Raw genomic sequence first — 21,789 nt, forward strand, 5'->3', positions numbered from 1 at the left:
CTGTGTGGAGTTTGCATGTTCTCCCCGTGTCCGCGTGGGTTTCCTCCGGGTGCTCCGGTTTCCCCCACAGTCCAAAGACATGCAGGTTAGGTTAACTGGTGACTCTAAATTGACCGTAGGTGTGAATGTGAGTGTGAATGGTTGTCTGTGTCTATGTGTCAGCCCTGTGATGACCTGGCAACTTGTCCAGGGTGTACCCCGCCTTTCGCCCGTAGTCAGCTGGGATAGGCTCCAGCTTGCCTGCGACCCTGTAGAACAGGATAAAGCGGCTAGAGATGATGAGATCATTTTCATCCTTTTCACTTTTGGGCAAAACCAAACTTCAAACTGCTAGACACTGGTTGAGATGCATTGCATGCAAACCAGAAGCAAAAATTATTTCAGTTCAGGAAAGACTTTAGATTTCTCAGGACCAGAAAAAAGTTTTGACACACCTTCTATTTCAGTGGCTTTTCTTTATTATTATACCCCCCGCAAACACAGGTGGTGGTGGGGGGTGTTATAGGAATCACTCTGTCCGTCCAACCGTCCGTCTGTCTGTCCATGTGTCTTGGAAGCACAACTCCTCAGTGGTTTGATGTGGATTTTGATGAAACTTTACCCAGTTGCAGTATACCACCTGAAGATGTGCATGAAGGAAAATAATCCCAAACCAAAGTCTTAAAGATACTTATTTTCTTACATGGGTTATTATCTGGTGATGTGGCTGGTGTTCCACTCCATGAAATTGTACCAAATGGATTTAGACCAGTGTTGTAGTCGAGTCACTAAACCTCGAGTCTGAGTTCAGTCTCAAGTTCAAGTCGTTAAAAAAAAAAATTAAGTCGAGTCCAAGAATAAGACTCCAACCGTATCATTTGACGGTGGCTGTTTTAGTCCCATTAACATTAGTTTGTTCCTGAACATGACGTGTGAACAGGTGAATGTGCTTCTCTTTGTCAGGGAGTGTGAAGTATTCTGTCAGAGATGGTTGGGAGACGGATGGAAGTGCAGAAGGTGTGTTTATTAATACAAGTGAAGATGGTAAACAATCCAGAACGGCAGGCAAAATCGTAAAACGGTGAAACGGCCAATAGGTCGAGCGAGACACAAACAGGCTATCGTAGACTCGGCAGAATCAAAGACGAGAAACAGGAAATCAGGGATCAGGAAACCAAGCAAGGAGATGAGGCTCAGTAATGTGTCAGCAATACAACTCAATACTTCGCAAAGTAAGTGTGTTTTCACAGCTTGTATATCGTTGCACTGATTGCCCCTTAATCCCGTGCAGGTGTGAGTTGTTTACGGCGCGCGCGAGAGTCCGCTTGGTGCACGCGCTGTCCGGAGCGCACCCGAGAGTCTATCTGATGCACGCGCCAAGGCGCACAGGTGTATTAATATCTTACGCCGAATTATTATGGCATGATACAAAAAATAAAGAAAAAAAAACATGCAGTCATTGCACAATTCTGAGTCCAAGTCCGAGTCATCAGCGCTCAAGTCGAGTCACGAGTCCTTAAAATTAGGGCACGAGTCGGCCTCGAGTACTACAAGCCTGATTTAGACCCCATATATTATTGAGATGAACGACTAATAGGAATTTGAATCATGGTGTTGCAGGGGTATCATTTTTGAAGTTCACGCACAGTTCCAGTTGACTAATTTTGTTGCTAGCAGGGGGTATTCTGTAGTGAGTTTACTCACAGTTCTAGTCTTTATTAATTACATACTGAAGCGACCTCATGTTGAGGAGTACCTCAAGTGGATGGGCTTCCTAAAGTGGATATTTGAGTGTGTGTTGTTCACTGCAAGCTTAGCCAAGGTAAGGGCTCTATGCTGAAAGCTTTGTCTATAACAGCAGGTTATAGTAGGTACAGATCATAAATTTATTAGCGAGCCCACCAGGCGAGTGAAGGTTCCAGTGCGCAGCCCAGGCTCATGTTTTGGTTGCGCAGAAATCTTACTGAGTAGGCTAAAAAGTGGGAGCTAACATAATATAATGGCAAATGTTCAGCTAGTTAAGTCTCGGACCAAGGTGAAGGTGTGAACATACAGTACCAATCAAACATTTAGACACACCTTCGAATTCAATGTTTTTTCTTTATTTTTATGAATTAAAAGTCACTTCATGTCTTAAAGTAATGATGGATGTCGTTTCTCTAAAGCCAAGGTCACAACCGGACGTACGATTTTTTGGCCGTGCGATTTTTGCCGTTTCCCAAATGGCTGCGTTTTTTTGTTCGTGGAGAAAGACGCACGTTGGCCGTAAGTTTGTCTTGCAACCTGAAAAAAACGTAAGCGCCCGTAGAGTTTGTTTGACATGACAAAGAACCTCTGCGGCCGGTCTGCGGCTCGAAAATCAGCACGTCACACGCGCGCCCTCCGTGCGTTTCTTGCGTTTTTGCACGTAGACCAGCCGTAGGAGCACGTACAGTACGGCCGGTTGTGACCGAGGCTTTAGTTGAGCTCTTCTTGATGTAATATGGATTACTACAGCTGTAGTGTTGAATAGGGCTATTTACTGTATTATTATCGTTTCCTATTTACTGTTTGATCTCAAACGCATTAAGAAGGTAAGAAATTGCACTAATTAACTTTTGATGAGACACACCTATTAATTGAAAAGCATTCCAGGTGATTACCTCATGAAGCTGGTTAAAATAATGTCAATAGTGCGTAAAGCGTCATCAAGGTAAACGCTGGCTACGCTGGAGAATCTAAAATATGAAACAATTTGGGTTTTTTTTCCAACTCTTTGTTTGCCACATAATTCCATCTATGTTCCAGATGTTCTTTCATAATTTCGATGTCTTCAGTATTAAATCTATGAACGAGTAGGTGTGTCCAAACTTTTGACTGGTACTATATATAAGTACCTCGTCAAAATTCGACCGCGTCAGTGGTTTTCCCAGACCTTTACGTATATTCAGTGGCATGTACGTACTGTAACTCGTAACTCATTTTTGCCATATTCAGAACTAAGAACTATAACAATAATCTTACGTGCTGTGTAATTGAAGCAGAGGCACAGCTAAGCCCAAACTGCAGTCCACAAATTCAATTCAGTTTAATTTTATATGTATAGTCTCGTTTCGTCGTCTTCTGCTTTATCTGGGGCCGGGTCGCGGAGGCAGCAGTCTAAACATGGAAGCCCAAACTTCCCTTTCCCCAGACACCTCGGCCAGCTCCTCGGGAAGAACACCGAGGCGTTCCCAGGCCAGCCGAGAGACATAGTCCCTCCAGTGTGTCCTGGGTCTTCCCCGGGGCCTCCTCTTGGGGGGACATGCCTGGAACACCTCCCCAGGGAGGCGTCCAGGAGGCATCCGAAAGAGATGCCCAAGCAACCTCAGCTGATTCCTCTCGATGTGGAGGAGCAGCTGCTCTACTCCGAGCTCCTCCCAAGTGACTGTGCTTCTCACCCTATCTCTAAGGGAGCGCCCAGCCACCCTGCGAAGGAAACTTATTTCGGCTGCTTGTATCCGCGATCTTGTTCTTTCAGTCATTACCCAAAGCTCATGACCATAACCCTTCACCAAAACCCTTATGGAGAAACAATCGAGGACCGTGACGTCGCCTGGTATGGCGCAGCCGGGGCCCCACCCTGGAGCCAGGCCCGGGGTTGGGGCTCGTATGCGAGCGCTTGGTGGCCGGGCCATTGCCCATGGGGCCCGGCATGTCTCAGCCCGAAGAGGTGACGTGGGCCCGACCTCCTGTGGGTTCACCACCCACAGAGGTAGCAGTAGGGGACTCGTGCAGTGTGGATTGGGTGGCAGTCGAAGGCAGGGGCCTCGATGACCTGATCCCTGGACACAGCGGTTAGCTGTTGGGACATGGAATATATGTATAGTATTTTTTACAATGGGAAATTGAGCTTCACAGAAATCCAGATACATTATTGTAATTTTAAATTGATCCCTAATGAGTAAGACAGAGGCTACAGTGGCAAGGGGAAAAAAAAAATTTAAGAGGAACCAGACTTAGAAAGGAACCCATCCTCATCTGGGTGTCCCTGGACAGAATGATTTATAAATCGTTTCTCTTCTATAGCTATAAAGTCAAGAAATGCCAAGTGTGTTAACGGAGAACTGAAGGCAAATTTTTTATGATCAAAATTCTATTTATCTCATTTTATTAAATATCGGAATGCGTTTTTGATCGCTATTTTGTCGCTGCTATAGCAAGTTATGAGTGTTTGAAATATGCTCTGTAATATATCAGTCCATATGTCAAAGCAATGGCCGTAAACGAGATTCGTTGAGACCTGTGCGAGACATCGTAGGACGGAAGTAAAACGTACAGCGGAAATCAAAGCGACCAACATCTGCCAACGTTGTCGAAAGATGCGCGCGCCCTCTTTCGAATGCTGATGTAATCAAGCCGGAAGTTTTGTTTGTTTTGATAGCAATCAGAAAAGTTTGAAAAAAAGTAGGCAGTAATCATCATTTAAACTCGTTTTTGTGCAATATTTCGTTTGGAAAACAGTTTTCAAAATGGCGGTGCTGACACTTCACGTTTCGAAGTCTCACACAAGTCTCGTGAAGATCGCGCAGATAAGCGACGCCTACCGTGGACCAAACGAACTAAATTAAACATGGCTAAAAACCAAATAGGCCGATAAGTATAATATTTAATTGCAATTAGTTGCCAATACGATTCATGATCTAAGTTTACTAAAACCGAAAACGTAATTGAATAACACGTTAATTAAGAAATAAAGCAAGTTTAAAAATGACTTCAGTTCTCCTTTAAAACAAACTTGAGTGTGAGCATCATCAGAGTGGAAGCCTCAATGCCAGGCATTGCCCGAATGCCTGATTTGCCCAACCAAGACGCTCAGGCAGAAATATTTTAGCGAGTTAGGCCTGTTTGGGCACGCCTACGGTCGGCTTCTTTTAGCACAAAAATGATTTTTGAGCGAGTACATTACAAAAACCACGTTTCTCTTCCTGATTTGTAACAGCGATTGTGATCGGCTCGCTTCAGGCGCATGTGCGCATTTGTGCTTTTCATTACTACGAGTGGTCGCTAGTGCTCTCTACGTTTTCCTGGGTTGACTTCAGGACGTCCACACGTTTTATATGTCAAAAAGCTAGTGGCAAGTACATTCAAGGAATGGAAAGACATGCTTTTGTGTCTCAAATAGTAAACCACACCCTCTACAGTAAATATATATCATTTACATCGTGAATTAACCCCTAAATAAATATCTCTTACCCCATTTATCATTTGACATTGGCCATCATGCTTGTGTAGATGAGGACGACAGGTTGTTTAATTTCCTCCTAAATGCAATGGCAAACTGAATGACAAGACAGTACTGCAGTACAGACTCCTGTTTTGTAATGTTTTTAGTTTTATAATTCATCTTTGCAATATTGCTAGTCAATCGTTATCGGCAAAAAAAAAAGTGTTTTGTGTCCTAAACTCTATATAAAAAGACGTATTACGTACTCATACCGTACGTACACTACCGTTCAAAAGTTTGGGGTCACTTTGAAATGTCCTTATTTTTGAAAGAAAAGCACTGTTCTTTTCAATGAAGATCACTTTAAACTAATCAGAAATCCACTCTATACATTGCTAATGTGGTAAATGACTATTCTAGCTGCAAATGTCTGGGGTTTTTTGGGGGGAGGGGCGCTTTTTTCACCTTTATTGTTGGATAGGACAGTGTAGAGACAGGAAATGAGCGGGAGAGAGAGACGGGGAGGGATCGGGAAATGACCTCGGGTCGGAATCGAACCCGGGTCCCCGGATTTATGGTATGGCGCCTTATCCACCTGAGCCATGACGTCCCCCAAATGTCTGGTTTTTGGTGCAATATCTCCATAGGTGTATAGAGGCCCATTTCCAGCAACTCTCACTCCAGTGTTCTAATGGTACAATGTGTTTGTTCATTGCCTCAGAAGGCTAATGGATGATTAGAAAACCCTTGTACAATCATGTTAGCACAGCTGAAAACAGTTGAGCTCTTTAGAGAAGCTATAAAACTGACCTTCCTTTGAGCAGATTGAGTTTCTGGAGCATCACATTTGTGCTCAAAATGGCCAGAAAAATGTCTTGACTATATTTTCTATTCATTTTACAACTTATGGTGGTAAATAAAAGTGTGACTTTTCATGGAAAACACAAAATTGTCTGGGTGACCCCAAACTTTTGAACGGTAGTGTAAGTCTTGCATATATGATATGCATTATGTTTCATGTTTTCAGGGCTTGTCTTGTTCTTCTGTTGCAGAAATAAATGCTGTTTTTAAAAATAAATGTTGTTTTAAAAAAAAAAAAACGTACTTTTGTCTAAATAACTCAATTATACCCCTAGAAAACATATCAGTATTGCCTTGAACCATGCAAAATACCACAAAATTTTCAGGCAAAAGGAAATTTACGGGGGGGGTATTTTTGGAGGCCATTTAAGATGACAAAAGTTAACATTGAGGCCTGGAGTGTTAGTTTAGTTTAATTTTCTTGTATCAAATGATGGAAACTTGGGTGAAACTGTTCGCCGCAATTGCTGAAAGAACCTCTGTAGCTATTTTAAGTGTGTGTGTGTGTGTGTGGTACTATCCACAGTAAACCCATGGTGATCTGTAGGCTATGCATGCAGGGCCATCTCATGCTTTCAGTCACATTTAAGGCTCATATTCACACTAAAATGAAGCGAACACTGCACCGTGTAAGTGCACCATTATTCAGGGGTATTGTTCACCATGTAGTGTGAAGTCAGTACAGAGTGACGTTTTTTACACACTACTAACCGAACACTAGTAACACGCACTTGGTGTCCAGTGTTCGTGTTGATGGAGGAACCTGAAGTTCTACATTAAGATTTGCATTACAGCTTCTTACACAGAAGTAATTAGTCAGTTGCAAAAGTTTGTGTACCCTCGGTGTTATTGGGTTTCATAAATAAGAGCAAGCGGGGAAAAAATGAACTTTATAACTGTCTTCTACCTCATTTAGATCATCTGAGTATGGATCTGTTTGAGATGGATCCTCCGTTTCTTGGCCAGTCTTTCCCCATGCCTCTTGACAGATCTATAATAACTCATCACAATGTTGTACACTGCCTTCTTCAAATCAAGCCTGAAGATTTTATTTGGAGACCTTATTCCTTTCCGTTTAAAAAAAAACACACACAACCAGGAGGGTGCACAAACTTCTGCTCTTAACTGTAGAATCTCATTATGTTTGCAGCCTTATAAAGGAGGACTACACTGTAGTTAAACCATAAGGAAAGTCACTGTGTCGTACGTGAGGACACTTGTGCGGTGCACTTTACACCACGAGAAAGTCGTCATAATAGTGGTTAAGTCCTTAATAAGAGGAGTTTTTCAACAGAGTGATTACTTTGAGTATCTTTAGCAAGGGGTTGCCAGATGCAGATTCAGCACAGTATTTCAGTGGATTAAACAGAGCATGTTTATGTAATTTTTTTAAACAGTTATTCCACAAAATCGAGTCGTACCTGTATATGAGCTGATAGCCGACGAGACGCGTAGCACCAAGTCTTAAGTATTCATTTCCTGATGTAATTTACTTGGTTACTTTTAAAATCAACATCGACAACTACATACAACGGAGCAACCTGGCAGCCTGCCACTAATCCCTTACAAAACCCTTTGCCCTCTTGCTTTTTTGGTGTCTGGCTAAGTTTTGGCTGAGCTCAAGTCCCAGCTCTAATGGTAACGGTTCGCCACTGTGCTAATGATTAAGCATTAAAGGAGAACCGAAGTCATTTTTAAACTTGCTTTATTTCTTAATTAACATGTTCTTCAATTACGTTTTCGGTTTTAGTAACCTTATATCGTGACTCGTATTGGCAACTAATTGCAATTAAATATTATACTTATCGGCCTATTCGGTTTTTAGCCATGTTGAATTTAGTTCGTTTGGTCCACGGCAGGCGTCGCTTATCCGCGCGATCTTCACGAGACTTGTGCGAGACTTCGAAACGTGAAGTGTCAGCCAGGTGTCAGTGCCACCATTTTGAAAACTGTTTTCCAAACGAAGTATTGCACAAAAACGAGTTTAAATGACGATTACTGCCTACTTTTTTTCAAACTTTTCTGATTGCTATCAAAACAAACAAAACTTCCGGCTTGATTACATCAGCATTTGAAAGAGGGCGTGCACGTCTTTTGACAACGTTGGCAGATGTTGGTCGCTTTGATTTCCGCTGTACGTTTTACTTCCGTCCTACGACGTCTCACACAGGTCTCAACGAATCTCGTTTACGGCCATTGCTTTGACATATGGACTGATATATTACAGAGCATATTTCAAACACTCATCACTTGCTACAGCAGCGACAAAATAGCTGTCAGAAATGCATTCCTATATTTAATAAAATGAGAGAAATAGAATTTTGATCATAAAAATTTTGCCTTCAGTTCCCCTTTAACACACCTGGCATTTCTTGACTTTATAGTTATAGAAGAGAAACGATTTATAAATCATGCTATCCACTACGGCCACTGCTTTGACATATGGACTGATATACTACATAGCATATTTCAAACACTCATAACTTGCTATAGCAGTGACCAAAATAGCTATCAAAAATACATTCCTTTATTTCTTTCGCGGTGCCGTTTCCATCAAATCCTGCACTCTGATTGGCTGGCCAGCTGTGAATGAGGATTCAAAATGGCGGCTCGGCTCGATTTTCCCTTTCGGGTGCTCTCGTTTTCTGTTAGAATTTGGTAAAGAAAAAAATAAGTATATTATTTACCAGCTTAAGGTCGGTCCGTATGGTGAAATACCGTGACCTCGGCCTTGAATACTGACCTTGGCCCAGAGGGCCTCGCTCAGTACTTTCAAGACCTCGGTCACGGTATTTCACCATATGGACCTCACAGCTGGGAAATAACATTATATATATTTAATAAAATGAGAAATAGAATTTTGATGATAAAAAAATTTGCCTTTGGTTCTCCTTTAAAACTGTTAAGGTGAAGGGTTTTTTAAAATTGTCATTTAAACCATGTACAGTACGCAGTTAAAACGAAACGTTTCTCGAGGACCATGGTCCTACAGTACATTAAACATCACAGGACGACAAATCTACAACATAACATGCAAGAAAGAGTGCAGCGAGTGCAAACATTACAGACAATAAACTACGGACAACATAAAATGCAAACAACAAAACAAAGGACAGTGCAAAAAAGACAACTAGGACAAACGGACAGTGCAGTGCCGACCAGTACCTGTCACTGATAATGTGCGGAAAGTTTGAGGAAGCATATGTGAACAAAATAAAAGGCTAAAAGGCAACATTTAAAGTCGTGCAAGTTGCTTATTCAGAATATCGCAAGCATTAATTTTATGTAGAAGAACCTTTCCAAATTTTAATTGCATTTCTTTACTCTGAGCACCACTTAATGCTCTGGGTTTTTTTTTTCTTTCTCCCCCAGTTCCCATTGACTCATTGTAATTCCTAATGATGCAGGATGTGTTAATGTCCTGAAGGCAGTTCTGCAGACTCAGCACCAGGCCCAACTTTCTAATACTCTGTAGAAAAGAAACAGGCCGGTTTCAGTCCACTGACCCCAGTGCAGCATTTCTTACCGCAGTCTCTGCTCAGGTTTACATCCTCATGCTGCGAGCTGTTCTGCTGAATTTCCGCACGGATTACGGATGATTTCAAGCTGGCCGATCGGAGGGAGATCATCAGATACGGGTGTGTGGTAGTAGGAACTACAGCTGGTCCTTTTTCTACATCGTTGTTCCCCAGGGAGACAGTAATGTTGGGTTTTTTGAGTGTGATGAGATGATATATATATAGGGCGGCACGGTGGTGTAGTGGGACCGGCTAGTGGCCTAGTGGTAGCGTGTCCGCCTCTCGATCAGGAGATCGTGAGTTCTATTCACGGTCGGGTCATACCAAAGACCATCATAAAAATGGTACCTACTACCATCTGGCAAGGCACGCTGCAATACAGATGTGAGTGAGGAGTCAAACTCTCGTGGTTACCAGAGGACTAGCCCCCCACTGTAACCCTAGCTATGTAATAGGCGAGAGGCCGAGGGCTATGGAAACGGAGATCGGCGCCGCCCGATGCGCCATATCAGAGTTGGGCCTGGTTAGTACTTGAGTGGGAGACTGCCTAGGAATACCAGGTACTGGGCGTGGGAAGGACTTTGATTTGATTTGACAGTGGTTAGCACTGTCGCCTCACAGCAAGAAGGTCCGGGTTCGAGCCCCGTGGCTGGCGAGGGCCTTTCTGTGCGGAGTTTGCATGTTCTCCCCGTGTCCGCGTGGGTTTCCTCCAGGTGCTCCGGTTTCCCCCACAGTCCAAAGACATGCAGGTTAGGTTAACTGGTGACTCTAAATTGACCGTAGGTGTGAATGTGAGTGTGAATGGTTGTCTGTGTCTATGTGTCAGCCCTGTGATGACCTGGCGACTTGTCCAGGGTGTACCCCGCCTTTCGCCCGTAGTTAGCTGGGATAGGCTCCAGCTTGCCTGCAACCCTGTAGGATAAAGCGGCTACAGATAATGAGATGAGATATATATATATATTTTTTTTTTTTTTTTTTTGATCGAATTACATACACTGTGATTTTCTCCAATGTGCTGAAGACCCAGTTCAGCATTCTGCTGAATATGGAAAAAAAAAAAAAGGAAATGAAGTATTATGCTGTAATGGAGTCAAATTATGATGTGTAAGAAACGCGTAATGCTTTATAATGTAACAGAACATTTTGTGCCAGCTACAAAAAGCCTCCGATCATTTTGCTGTCAACTGGCTTCCTCATTACATATGCTTTGAAGCCCATATATAAAAATCTATCCACAATGCCTTGTGACCCATCATAGTGTCACACGGCTCCAAATTACCCAAACACAGCTGCTGCTGTTCTGCATGGCTGGACCCCCATCCCATCCCATCCCCGACAGGCCCAGACTGAATTGATTAGAGACTCTTGGAGGAGTGATGATGTGTTTAAGGAGAGATGATCGAGAGTTGCTATGAAAGTATCCATCACCGGTGGTGTCTGCGTGTAAAAATACGAGGTACAAACTCTGTGTATATGCAGTGTTTTACATGTAGACAGAGGTATGCAGACAGAAGTCTCTGTAGGGCTTTGCTTTTCAATACGAGTGGTGCAAGGACTGATTCTGGGTTTGAATGCATTTCTAATATTATTAATTATGTTCAGTGAAGAAATAGGGACGGCTAGCTTGAAAACCCACGGCACTGATGAACAAACACATTTGTGATTCCCATGAGCAGGTCCCCCTGTAGTGAGAAAAGAACAGAAAACCCGTTCACTAAGAATTCACTTTTAAATCAAGGTCCAAGGGTGTTTCTTCAGTTTGATCAAAATGAGGAGATACAGCGCCCTCCACAATTATTAGCACCCCTCGTTAAGATATGTTCTTAGGCTTCTTATAAATTCATTTTTTTTAAAGAATATAGGACAACAATGCAAAAAAAGAGAAAAAATCCAACCTTTAATTCAAGTGCATTTATTTAGTGGGGAAAAAATCCCACATTAAGAAATACTTCTTTTTTGGAGGCATCGTGGCTCAGGTGGATAAGGCGCCATACCATAAATCCGGGGACCCGGGTTCGATTCCGGCCCGTGGTCATTTCCCGATCCCTCCCCGTCTCTCTCTCCCGCTCATTTCCTGTCTCTACACTGTCCTATCCAATAAAGGTGCAAAAAGCCCCAAAAAAAATCTTTAAAAGAAATAATTCTTTTACATGAAATCATGTGTGCCACAATTATTGGCACCCCTGATGTTAATACTTTGTACAACTCCCTTTTGCCAACAAGACAGCACTTAATATTCTCCTATAACATTTTACAAGATGGGGGAATACAGAGAGAGGGATATTCGACCATTCCTCTTTGCACAATCTCTCTAAATCATCCAGAGTCCTGGGTCCTCTCCTATGCACTCTCCTCTTCAGCTCACCCTACAGGTTTTCAATTGGGTTGAGGTTTGGGGACTGAGATGGCCATGGGAAGAGCTTGATTTTGTGTCTGGTGAACCATTTTTGTGTAAATTTGGCCACATGTTTAGGGTCATTATCTTGCTGAAAGACCCAGTGACGACCCATCTTCAGCTTTCGGGCAGAGGCCACCAGATTTTGATTTAAAATGTCCTGATATTTCAAAGAGTTAATGATGCCATGCACCCTAACAAGGTTCCCGGGGCCTTTGGAAGAGAAACAGGCCCACAGCATCACCGATCCTCCCCCATACTTCACAGTGGGCATGAGATGCTTTTCCACATACTCATCTTTTGTGATATATTAGTGTTTGTTGCCAAAAAGCTCTATCTTGGTCTCATCTGACCAAAGCACACGGTCCCAGTTGAAGTCCCAGTACCGCTTAGCAAGCTCCAGACGTTTATGTTTATGCTTGTAAGTGAGAAAAGGCTTTTTCCGTGCATGCCTTTCAAACAGCTTGTTGGCATGTACAGTAGATAGCGCCTGATGGTTGTTATGGAGACTTTGTGACCCCAAGATGCTATTCTTTGATGCAATTCTCGAACAGTGAGCTTTGGAGAACTTTTTACTTCTCTTACCATCCTCCTCACTGTGCGTGGTGGCAAGATAAACTTGCATCCTCGTCCAGGCTTGTTTGCCACTGTTCCAGTTGTTTTAAACTTCTTGATGATTCCTCTGACTGTAGATATGGGCAGGCGTAGGCGAGCGGCTATTTTCTTGTAGCCGTTGCCTGACTTATGAAGGTCGACACACATCTGCCTTACTTGAATGGTGTGTTCTCTTGTCTTTCCCATGTTGAAGAGTGGATAAGAGAAATAGGCCTCTGCGTCACATCATATTTATACCCCAGGGAAACAGGATGTGATTAATTACTAATTAAAGGTTCCTAGATACTCTGATCAACTTTATAAACTACAGTAGAAATGACAGAAATGCTTCGATTACATTTATTTTGTAGGAATTGTTATGGGTGCCAATAATTGTGGCACAGGTGATTTTATGAAAAATAGTTATTTCTTAGTCAGGGATTTTTTTTTTAAATTCACTTGAGTTAAGGGTTACGTTTTTCTACAATATTCAGTGTGAGATTATGCTTCTGCAATAAAAATTGAATTTATTTTAAGGCTTTTAACACATCTTAACCAGGGGTGCCAATAATTGTGGAGGGCGCTGTAAATGAGGAATAGTTTTACATTACAGGCATTTAGCGGACGCTCTTATCCAGAGCGACATACAGCATACCAGGCTTGTAGTACTTGAGTCCGACTCATGCCCTAATTTTAAGGACTCGCGACTCGACTTGGACTCGGACTCGTGTGTTAACTGCATTCGGACTCGTAAATTAGAGACGAGGACTCTGATTTTTTTTCTTTATTTTTTGTAACGTGCCATAATAATTTGGCATAAGATATTTATATCTACATTAATTTTTGTACTAATTCTCTCTCGCGTGCACGCCATAAACGACTCGCATCTGCACAGGATTAAGTTGCAATTAGCGCACCGATATAAAAACTGTGAAAAAACACACTTACTTTGTGAAGTATTGACTTTACTTATTTCATTCCTTGGTTGTTTTCCTGATTTCCTGTTTCTCGTCTTTGATTCTGCTGAGTCTAGGCCTGTTTGTGCCTCACTTGACCTATTGCCTGCTTCACCGTTCTACAATTTTGCCTGGTGTTCTGGATTGTTTACCTGTCTTCACCTTCTGCACTTCCATCCGTCTCCCAACCATCTCTAACAGAATACTTCACACTCCCTGACAAAGAGAATGCACATTCACCTGTTCAGACATCATGTTCAGGAACAAACTAACGTTAACGGCACTAAAATGCCTGGAGAGAAGCCCCTAGGATTGTCCGCTTTGCTTATACAGACTTCTCGTGCAGTGGGAAAAAATGCACTGCGATGTGTTCCATATGTAGAAGAACTATCGAGGAGACGACGGCGACAACCTCGAACTTCAATCGTCATTTGGCAAGACCGCACCCAGAGAAGGAAGTGACACGCGATGTTCATTGCTCTGTTGATAGTGGGCGGGGTTTGCTTGCTGAGCAACGAACTACGTAGCTAGGGTTAACCCTCTCTCATGTTATTTGCCCTGTTGATAATGGGCGGGGCTTGCTGAGCGATGAAGCCTATAGTTAATGTAGCCTATTAACTAAAATGGGGCTGTCGAGCAGGAACGTTAGTCCAACACAGCAGCAGAGACGGTTTCACAAACAGGCAGCAACAGCCACCGTCAAATGGTGTGGATGGAGTCTTGTTCTCGGGTCAATAGTAGACTCGACTCGAAATTTTCTTTAATGACTCGGACTTGAACACTGGAGACTCGAGACTAGACTCGGACTGGAGGTTTAGTGACTCGACTGCAACATACCTGTAATTTCTTTCATTATAATTATTCTCTTCTTATTTTAATTTGGCCTCATTTTCTATCAAATTTGCCTCAGAAATGAAAGGGTTACTGTCCTGAAAACATTTTAAATCGAGTTATCCAGTGAGATTTTTGTTTGTTTGTTGTGTCTAGGCCGAGAAGAGTTTAGAGCTGGCTCACTCATTGGTTTGGACTTCATTGCCGGGACAGAAGGCCATGGCAGTGTATGTTTATGTAGGAAGTCATCTCATCTCATTATCTGTAGCCGCTTTATCCTGTTCTACAGGGTCGCAGGCAAGCTGGAGCCTATCCCAGCTGACTACGGGCGAAAGGCGGGGTACACCCTGGACAAGTCGCCAGGTCATCACAGGGCTGACACATAGACACAGATAACCATTCACACTCACATTCACACCTACGGTCAATTTAGAGTCACCAGTTAACCTAACCTGCATGTCTTTGGACTGTGGGGGAAACCGGAGCACCCGGAGGAAACCCACGCGGACACGGGGAGAACATGCAAACTCCGCACAGAAAGGCCCTCGCCGGCCACGGGGCTCGAACCCGGACCTTCTTGCTGTGAGGCGACAGCACTAACCACTACACCACCGTGCCGCCTGTTTATGTAGGAAGTGACAGATGAATTAACCAATCAGATTTTGATTTATAGTGGGAGGGACCAAAAATGTATCACCCTCGGCCTTCTCAAAGGCCAACGTGAGCTTAACCGCGACTCGGTGGCGTCGGCACAGCAGTGAAGTCACCTTTCAGCCGGTATAGCGTTCATCAATAGTGTTAGCGAATGCTAATAAAGTGGTCAAGCCAGTGCTATCGAGAGCAAGTAGCACAGGCTAACGACCGAGAAACTAAGATTTCTGTCTCCAGACTCTTCTTCCACACTGCACGCTCGCTGCAGTATTTTTCACTCCGACTTAAGTATTCACTTCCCGATGTAATTTACTTAGTTACTTTTAAAATCAACATCGACAACTACACACAACGGAGCGACCTGGCAGCCTGCCGCTAATCCCTTGCAAAATCCTTTGCCCTGTTGCTTTTTTGGTGTCTGGCTAAGTGTTGGCTGAGCTCAAGTCCCAGCTCTAATAGTAACAGTTCACCACTGACACGCACACTCTCTTTTCCAGTTTTTCGATGTCTGTTGATATGTTTTTCTCTTGTAAATATGTATGAAGAACAGGGCCGTGCAAAGACCTTTGGAGGGGCAGGGGCTCAACATTCAAAAAAGGGCACTTGGAACAAATTTTTCACACAAGTTAACTTTATTCAAAACTAAATTTCAGTTGCAACTGAACATTCTGTGTGTCTTGATAGAATATGTTGTGGACGTCGTCATTCCGCCTGAAGTTTTCGAAGCTGCTAGAATATGTTATTAACGCCGTCGTTCAAACTAAAGTTTCCGAATCTGCCACGTTAATGAAATGGATGGAGCAAACGGTTTAAATATAGCCTAGGCGGCTTCATTAAATGATAAACAACCCTACGCATTTACTGTTGTGTTCTAAGCTGCACAATATTGCATGTTCAGATAAGAAATGAAAGGAGACGTTCAGTGTGACCTCACCATGCCGTTCCTCGCACTGTCTCCCACTGTCAACCGCCTGCATGCGCGTTCTGCACGGAGGTTCACCGAATGCATGACGTCACGGATTGATGCCCGCATTTACATAGAAAAACGTTATTTTATAAATCTATAATTTCATATATTATTGTCAGATTGTAGAGAATATTGATGTTGGAGCTAACTTATCTTTTACAAATATTAAAAAATAAAAACAACAAAACAGTCCCTATGAAAAGGGCACTTCGGACAGCAAACAGAAAAGGGGCAGGGGCTAGAGCACCTGTAGCACCGGTTCATTGCACGTGGGTGATGAAGAATATCTAATGAAGTTTTGGTAGCCTTTCTGGTGTTCAACGCGTCTTTCTCTTTCCTGGCGAACAAAGAAATGCTTCTGCGCTTGCACGGCAGGAAAACTCTCTCATTGGATATTCGCATCAGCGCCGACGTGTGACGTCATGTTGTCTTGACAGCCATGCAATAGCGTAAACCATCTTCAACGCTCAAACTCCATTGGGTAGAGTGACGTAATACACATAGGATAAGCGATATGCTGACAATATTGCACGCTATCAAACCAAACGAATGAAACCTGCTAGAAGGGAATAGAACATGTTTTTATTCCATCGAAAAAGTCTCCTGGATGTATAATAATAGTTATTATTTCATATTAATGAACTCAAAATACGAGACAATAGTTTGGATCATGTGAGATTTCAGGGAGGGATTCGAAATTTCATCAGCCTCCTGCTTGCTGATTGTTCCAGAAAGTATTAAAACGCCATGCCATGTTAGCCACAGAATAACAGACCCTCAGCAGTGCGGTACATAAATATAGGCTTCTTGTGCAACCCAGACCCTTTAACTTTTTGTGCAGCAGTTTTCTGCTTTTTTTTTTTTTAATAATGGAGCAAAGCAACAAATGCTGAAAGGGGGCAAAAAACATCCTGCCTCGTGCAGGCTTAGTGTTCTTATGAATGCATTAAATGTTTATAGAAAAGCAGAGGCACAGAATTGAAGGGCAGAGTGTATGTGTGAGGTTTTTTTAAATTTTTTTTTAAATATTTTACCTTTGTGCATGTTGACGGAGACTGCACTGAGATCCTTGACGTGTACACACACACACTTCCAAAACTAAATATTGGTACAGTGAGGGCACCTCCACACTGTTTGTGCCACAGTGGTCGTGCCATGACTGTGCTAAACACTCCCTGCTAAATGTTCAGGACTGCTGAAGGTCAGGATGAGAATAGCTGACAGTCACCACACTCGTATGTGCGGTCTGATTTAGCACGAGGCCAGAGGTTCCTGCTGAGATCAGAGCCAGGAATTTACCACCTCCAGCTTATCCTCGCCGCCGGCTTGGGGTCACTGCATTACAGGTGCGGTTAATGAGGTTTTCTCTGAGCGTAATTGCTTTGTAATGATATACAGCGGCTGGGCTGAACTCCGACTGACCGCCTGCCTGAATCATCCACACACAGACAGATACACAGGCTTGGCTTATTTGAGCCTGACCAGATGTGGTCAAGAGCGTAGAGGCTGGCCAGATGTTGTGCTGCACGGGGAGATAAGTGAGAAGTGAACTGTTGATGTTGGCCCGCGCTGGAGACCGGGGCTTCGTCGGCGAAATAAAACTCATGCAGACGGGACGGAGAACGCATCCACGCTTCGAAGGCCACCACCAACAGACAGAGCGGGCGTCTGCGCTGACCAGCGGAAGCGGCGGTGTTTGGGTTGGAATGTGCCCGCTGATGGACAGATGGAAGAAACAGCAGGGTGAGACGCAGGGAAATGCAGGCACTCTTCCTGCTCAGTAAGAACTCATCTGCGGTCTTATAACAAGGTTTGCGGTCTTGGTCTACAATTTTCTGTTTTTTTATTTTGTACTCCGGCAATTCTTACAAGCTAGGGCTTAGAATCAGATAATAATGTGCTTTTGGCAAAATTGACACATTTGAGCGATGCAACTGAAAAACAAATGGTAGGAGATCATTTGGCTATGATCACATGGCATACTCTGTCTGGCACTCGTCTTTGAGCTTGTGTCTGTAAGATGGTAGGTGGTACTTTCCTCTGTGTGTGTTACGCTAAGTTGTTAGCTTGATAACTTTGCATTTACATTCAGGCCAGTTGGCAGACGCTCTTATCCAGAACAACTGACATAACTGCTTTGAATTCTTTATTAATAACTATGATGCATCCAGGACACGTTTTCCATGGAATAAAAACACGTATTCTGTTCCCTTCTAGTGGGTTTATTGATAGCATGCAATATTGTTAGCATATCACTTATCTTCTGTGTATTACGCCACTCTCCCTAATAGAGAATGAGCATGTAATTTTGTTACAATATTGCACGTTGTCAAGACAATACGACATTACACGTTGGAGACGTAAAACTTCCGCGTTAGTGAGCACCAGTGACAATTTGTAAACAAGCATGGCCGCCAGGTTTGCTTCGTTAAAACCAGAAGATTTAGAGAGAATATGTGACCCCTCACCGAATCCAGGGACACATGTCGGCCGAAACGAATCCGAGATAATCGCAAAAGACGCTTTTTTTTTCGAAATTTGTGATTTTTGTTTTTTTCCATCATGTGCAAGTTGAGATCTTGAAGAATGCAATCAGTATTTCAGATAATAGATTGTTTTGTTGGAAAAGCATACATTTTTTGTTGCAAATTGTCTCGTTTTTGTCAGGACTGTAGCCTGCTGGGGGGTGTGGGTAAATTACCATATGGGCCATTCACATGATGATTTAAGTCTTTTGTTTTTTTTTTTCCGCGAATCAGCTGTATGATCCGAGTTGAGCGCATGGCTACTTAACTGCATACAGGCGTGTGATTTCACTATGGAATGAGTTACTAAACAGAGCGCAGAGGAGCTGAAACACCGCGAAGCAAACAGACACACGGTATTTACATCGGAGATAACCATTTCTAGCAAAAAAAAACGCAACCTCGTTTTCCAGATTGAATGGAATACTTGAATGATCAGATGATACACGGACCGTTCTAGGACTACATTCCATCAGAGGCATTGGTGTGTGCAAGGAGCCGTTTCTCTTTCTGATGGGGTAAGTTTATTAATCTAAGGCTGTGTGGTTATTTTTGCATGTAACGGAGAATGTTGTGGTTTGGTTAAGCCTAGGTCACAACCGGACGTATGATTTTTTGGCCGTGTGATTTTTGGCGTTTCTCAAATCGCTGCGTTTTTTTTTTTTGTTCACGGAGAAAGACACGTGTTGGCCGTAAGTTTGTCTTGCAACCTGAAAAAAACGTAAGCGCCCGTAGAGTTTGTTTGACATGACAAAGAACCTCTGCGGCCGGTCTGCGGCTCGAAAATCAGCGCATCACACGCGCGCTCTCGTGCTTTTCACACGCGCGCTCTCGTGCGTTTCATGCGCGCTCTCCGTGCGTTTCTTGCGTTTTTTGCACGTAGACTGGCCGTAGGACCACATACGGCCGGTTGTGACCGAGGCTTTACATGAAACTAGTGTTGTGTTAGTTGTGTCATCATCGTGCTATCTTTCTTTCTTACGGTGTGAGTAATTTTTCAACCACAAAACGTTAAAGTTTACTTTAGGACTTATTTTTGTACTTCATAATTGTGTTGGGCATACTTTGCATGGAAGGAAAATTGATGTGGTGGTCTTTGTTTACATGAAAGTAGTATCGTGCTAGCTCGTAGGGGGTAGGGCTTTCCTTAATGTCATGCAAATGAGCACCATTATGTGCCCGCCCTGCACCCAGAGTAGCTGAGATGGAAAACTTTGAGGGCGATTTTCTCCCTTTTCTGTTTTAAGAGGTATGCACTTTCAAAAGGCCACACATTCTTCAAATATTGTCAGATCTCCACATGGAAGGCATCATTGGAAAGAACTGTACTTTCTGAATCTGTCAATAACTCAAAATGCCCCCGGGCCGACATGTGTCCCTGGATTCTGTGATCTGCCACATATTGGCTGCCAGGTAGCTCGGTTGCATGTAGTTGTCGATGTTGATTTTAAAAGTAACTAAGTAAATTACAGAGGGAAAATAATAATAATAATAATAATAATAATAATAATAATAATGATATTCGGCCTATGACCTATGGTCATGAGCTTTGGGTAATGACCGAAAGAACAAGATCGCGGATACAAGCGGCTGCAATGAGTTTCCTTCGCAGGGTGGCTGGGCGCTCCCTTAGAGATAGGGTGAGGAGCACAGTCACTCGGGAGGAGCTCGGAGTAGAGCCACTGCTCCTCCACATCGAGAGGAATCAGCTGAGGTGGCTCGGGCATCTCTTTCGGATGCCTCCTGGACACCTCCCTGGGGAGGTGTTCCAGGCATGTCCCCCCGGGAGGAGGCCCCGGGGAAGACACAGGACACGCTGGAGGGACTATGTCTCTTGGCTGGCCTGGGAACGCCTCGGTGTTCTTCCCGAGGAGCTGGCCGAGGTGTCTAGGGAGAGGGAAGTTTGGGCTTCCATGCTCAGACTGCTGCCTCAGCGATCCGGCCCCGGATAAGCGGAAGAAAATGAGATGAGATGATATTCGGCTTGACTGCGCTAGCATTGGCCTTCACTAACACTACCCTGGCTGGAAGCTAATGAGACTGCCGCGCTAACAGCACCGAGTCGCGGGTAAGCTAGCATTGGCCTTCGCTAATGCTATTGCTACACCAGCTGGAAGGTAATTAGACTGCCATGCTAACAGCACCGAGTCATGAGTAAGCTAGTGTTAGCCTTCGCTAATGCTATTGCTACACCAACTGGAAGGTAATTAGACTGACGTGCTAACAGCACCGAGTCGTGGGTAAGCTAGCATTGGCCTTTGCTAATGCTATTGCTACACTAGCTGGAAGGTAATTAGACTGCTGTGCTAACAGCACCGAGTCACGGCTAAGCTAGTGTTGGGCTTTGCTAATGCTATTGCTACACTGGCTGGAAGGTAATTAGACTGCCGTGCTAACAGCACCAAGTCGTGGGTAAGCTAGCATTGGCCTCCGCTAACACTATTGCTACACCAGCTGGAAGGTAATTAGACTGCCGCGCTAACAGCACCGAGTCACGGGTAAGCTAGCGTTGGCCTTCACTAATGATATTCCTACACCAGCTGGAAGGTAATTAGACTGCCGCAATAACAGCACCGAGTCGCGGGTAAGCTAGCGTTGGCCTTCACTAATGCTATTGCTACACTGGCTGGAAGGTAATTAGACTGCCGCGCTAACACTGAGTCGCGGGTAAGCTAACATTGGCCTTCGCTAATGCTGTTTCTACACTGGCTGGAAGGTAATTAGACTGCCGCGCTAACACCGAGTCGTGGGTAAGCTAGCATTGGCCTTCGCTAACGCTATTGCTACACTAGCTGGAAGGTAATTAGACTGCCGCGCTAACACTGAGTCGCGGGTAAGCTAGCGTTGGCCTTTGCTAATGCTATTGCTACACTGGCTGGAAGGTAATTAGACTGCTGCGCTAACACTGAGTCGCGGGTAAGCTAGCGTTGGCCTTCACTAATGATATTCCTACACCAGCTGGAAGGTAATTAGACTGCCACAATAACAGCACTGAGTCGCGGGTAAGCTAGCGTTGGCCTTCACTAATGCTATTGCTACACTGGCTGGAAGGTAATTAGACTGCCGCGCTAACACTGAGTCACGGGTAAGCTAGTGTTGGCCTTCGCTAATGCTATTTCTACACTGGCTAGAAGGTAATTAGACTGCCGCGCTAACACCGAGTCGCGGGTAAGCTAGCATTGGCCTTCGCTAACGCTATTGCTACACTAGCTGGAAGGTAATTAGACTGCCGCGCTAACACCGAGTCGCGGGTAAGCTAGCGTTGGCCTTCGCTAATGCTATTGCTACACTGGCTGGAAGGTAATTAGACTGCTGCGCTAACACTGA

The 21,789-nt window shown here is 43.8% G+C and overlaps 1 protein-coding gene across 6 annotated transcripts in view; it reads left to right on the forward strand.

The window, feature by feature from the left end:
• adarb1b (adenosine deaminase RNA specific B1b) overlaps nucleotides 1-21,789 on the forward strand; it is a 520,712-nt gene that overhangs the window by 262,613 nt on the left and 236,310 nt on the right. Inside the window, exon 1 of one of the 6 annotated variants that reach the window (XM_060930274.1) lies at nucleotides 17,666-17,747. The exons of the other annotated variants lie outside the window; for them this stretch is intronic. The gene's annotated coding sequence lies outside the window, so the exon portion shown is untranslated. Of the gene's footprint in view, nucleotides 1-17,665; nucleotides 17,748-21,789 lie in introns of those variants that run through there. 6 annotated transcript variants of the gene reach the window in all.

This window comes from Neoarius graeffei, chromosome 9, assembly GCF_027579695.1.
Source record: "Neoarius graeffei isolate fNeoGra1 chromosome 9, fNeoGra1.pri, whole genome shotgun sequence".
Taxonomy (NCBI): Eukaryota; Metazoa; Chordata; class Actinopteri; order Siluriformes; family Ariidae; genus Neoarius; species Neoarius graeffei.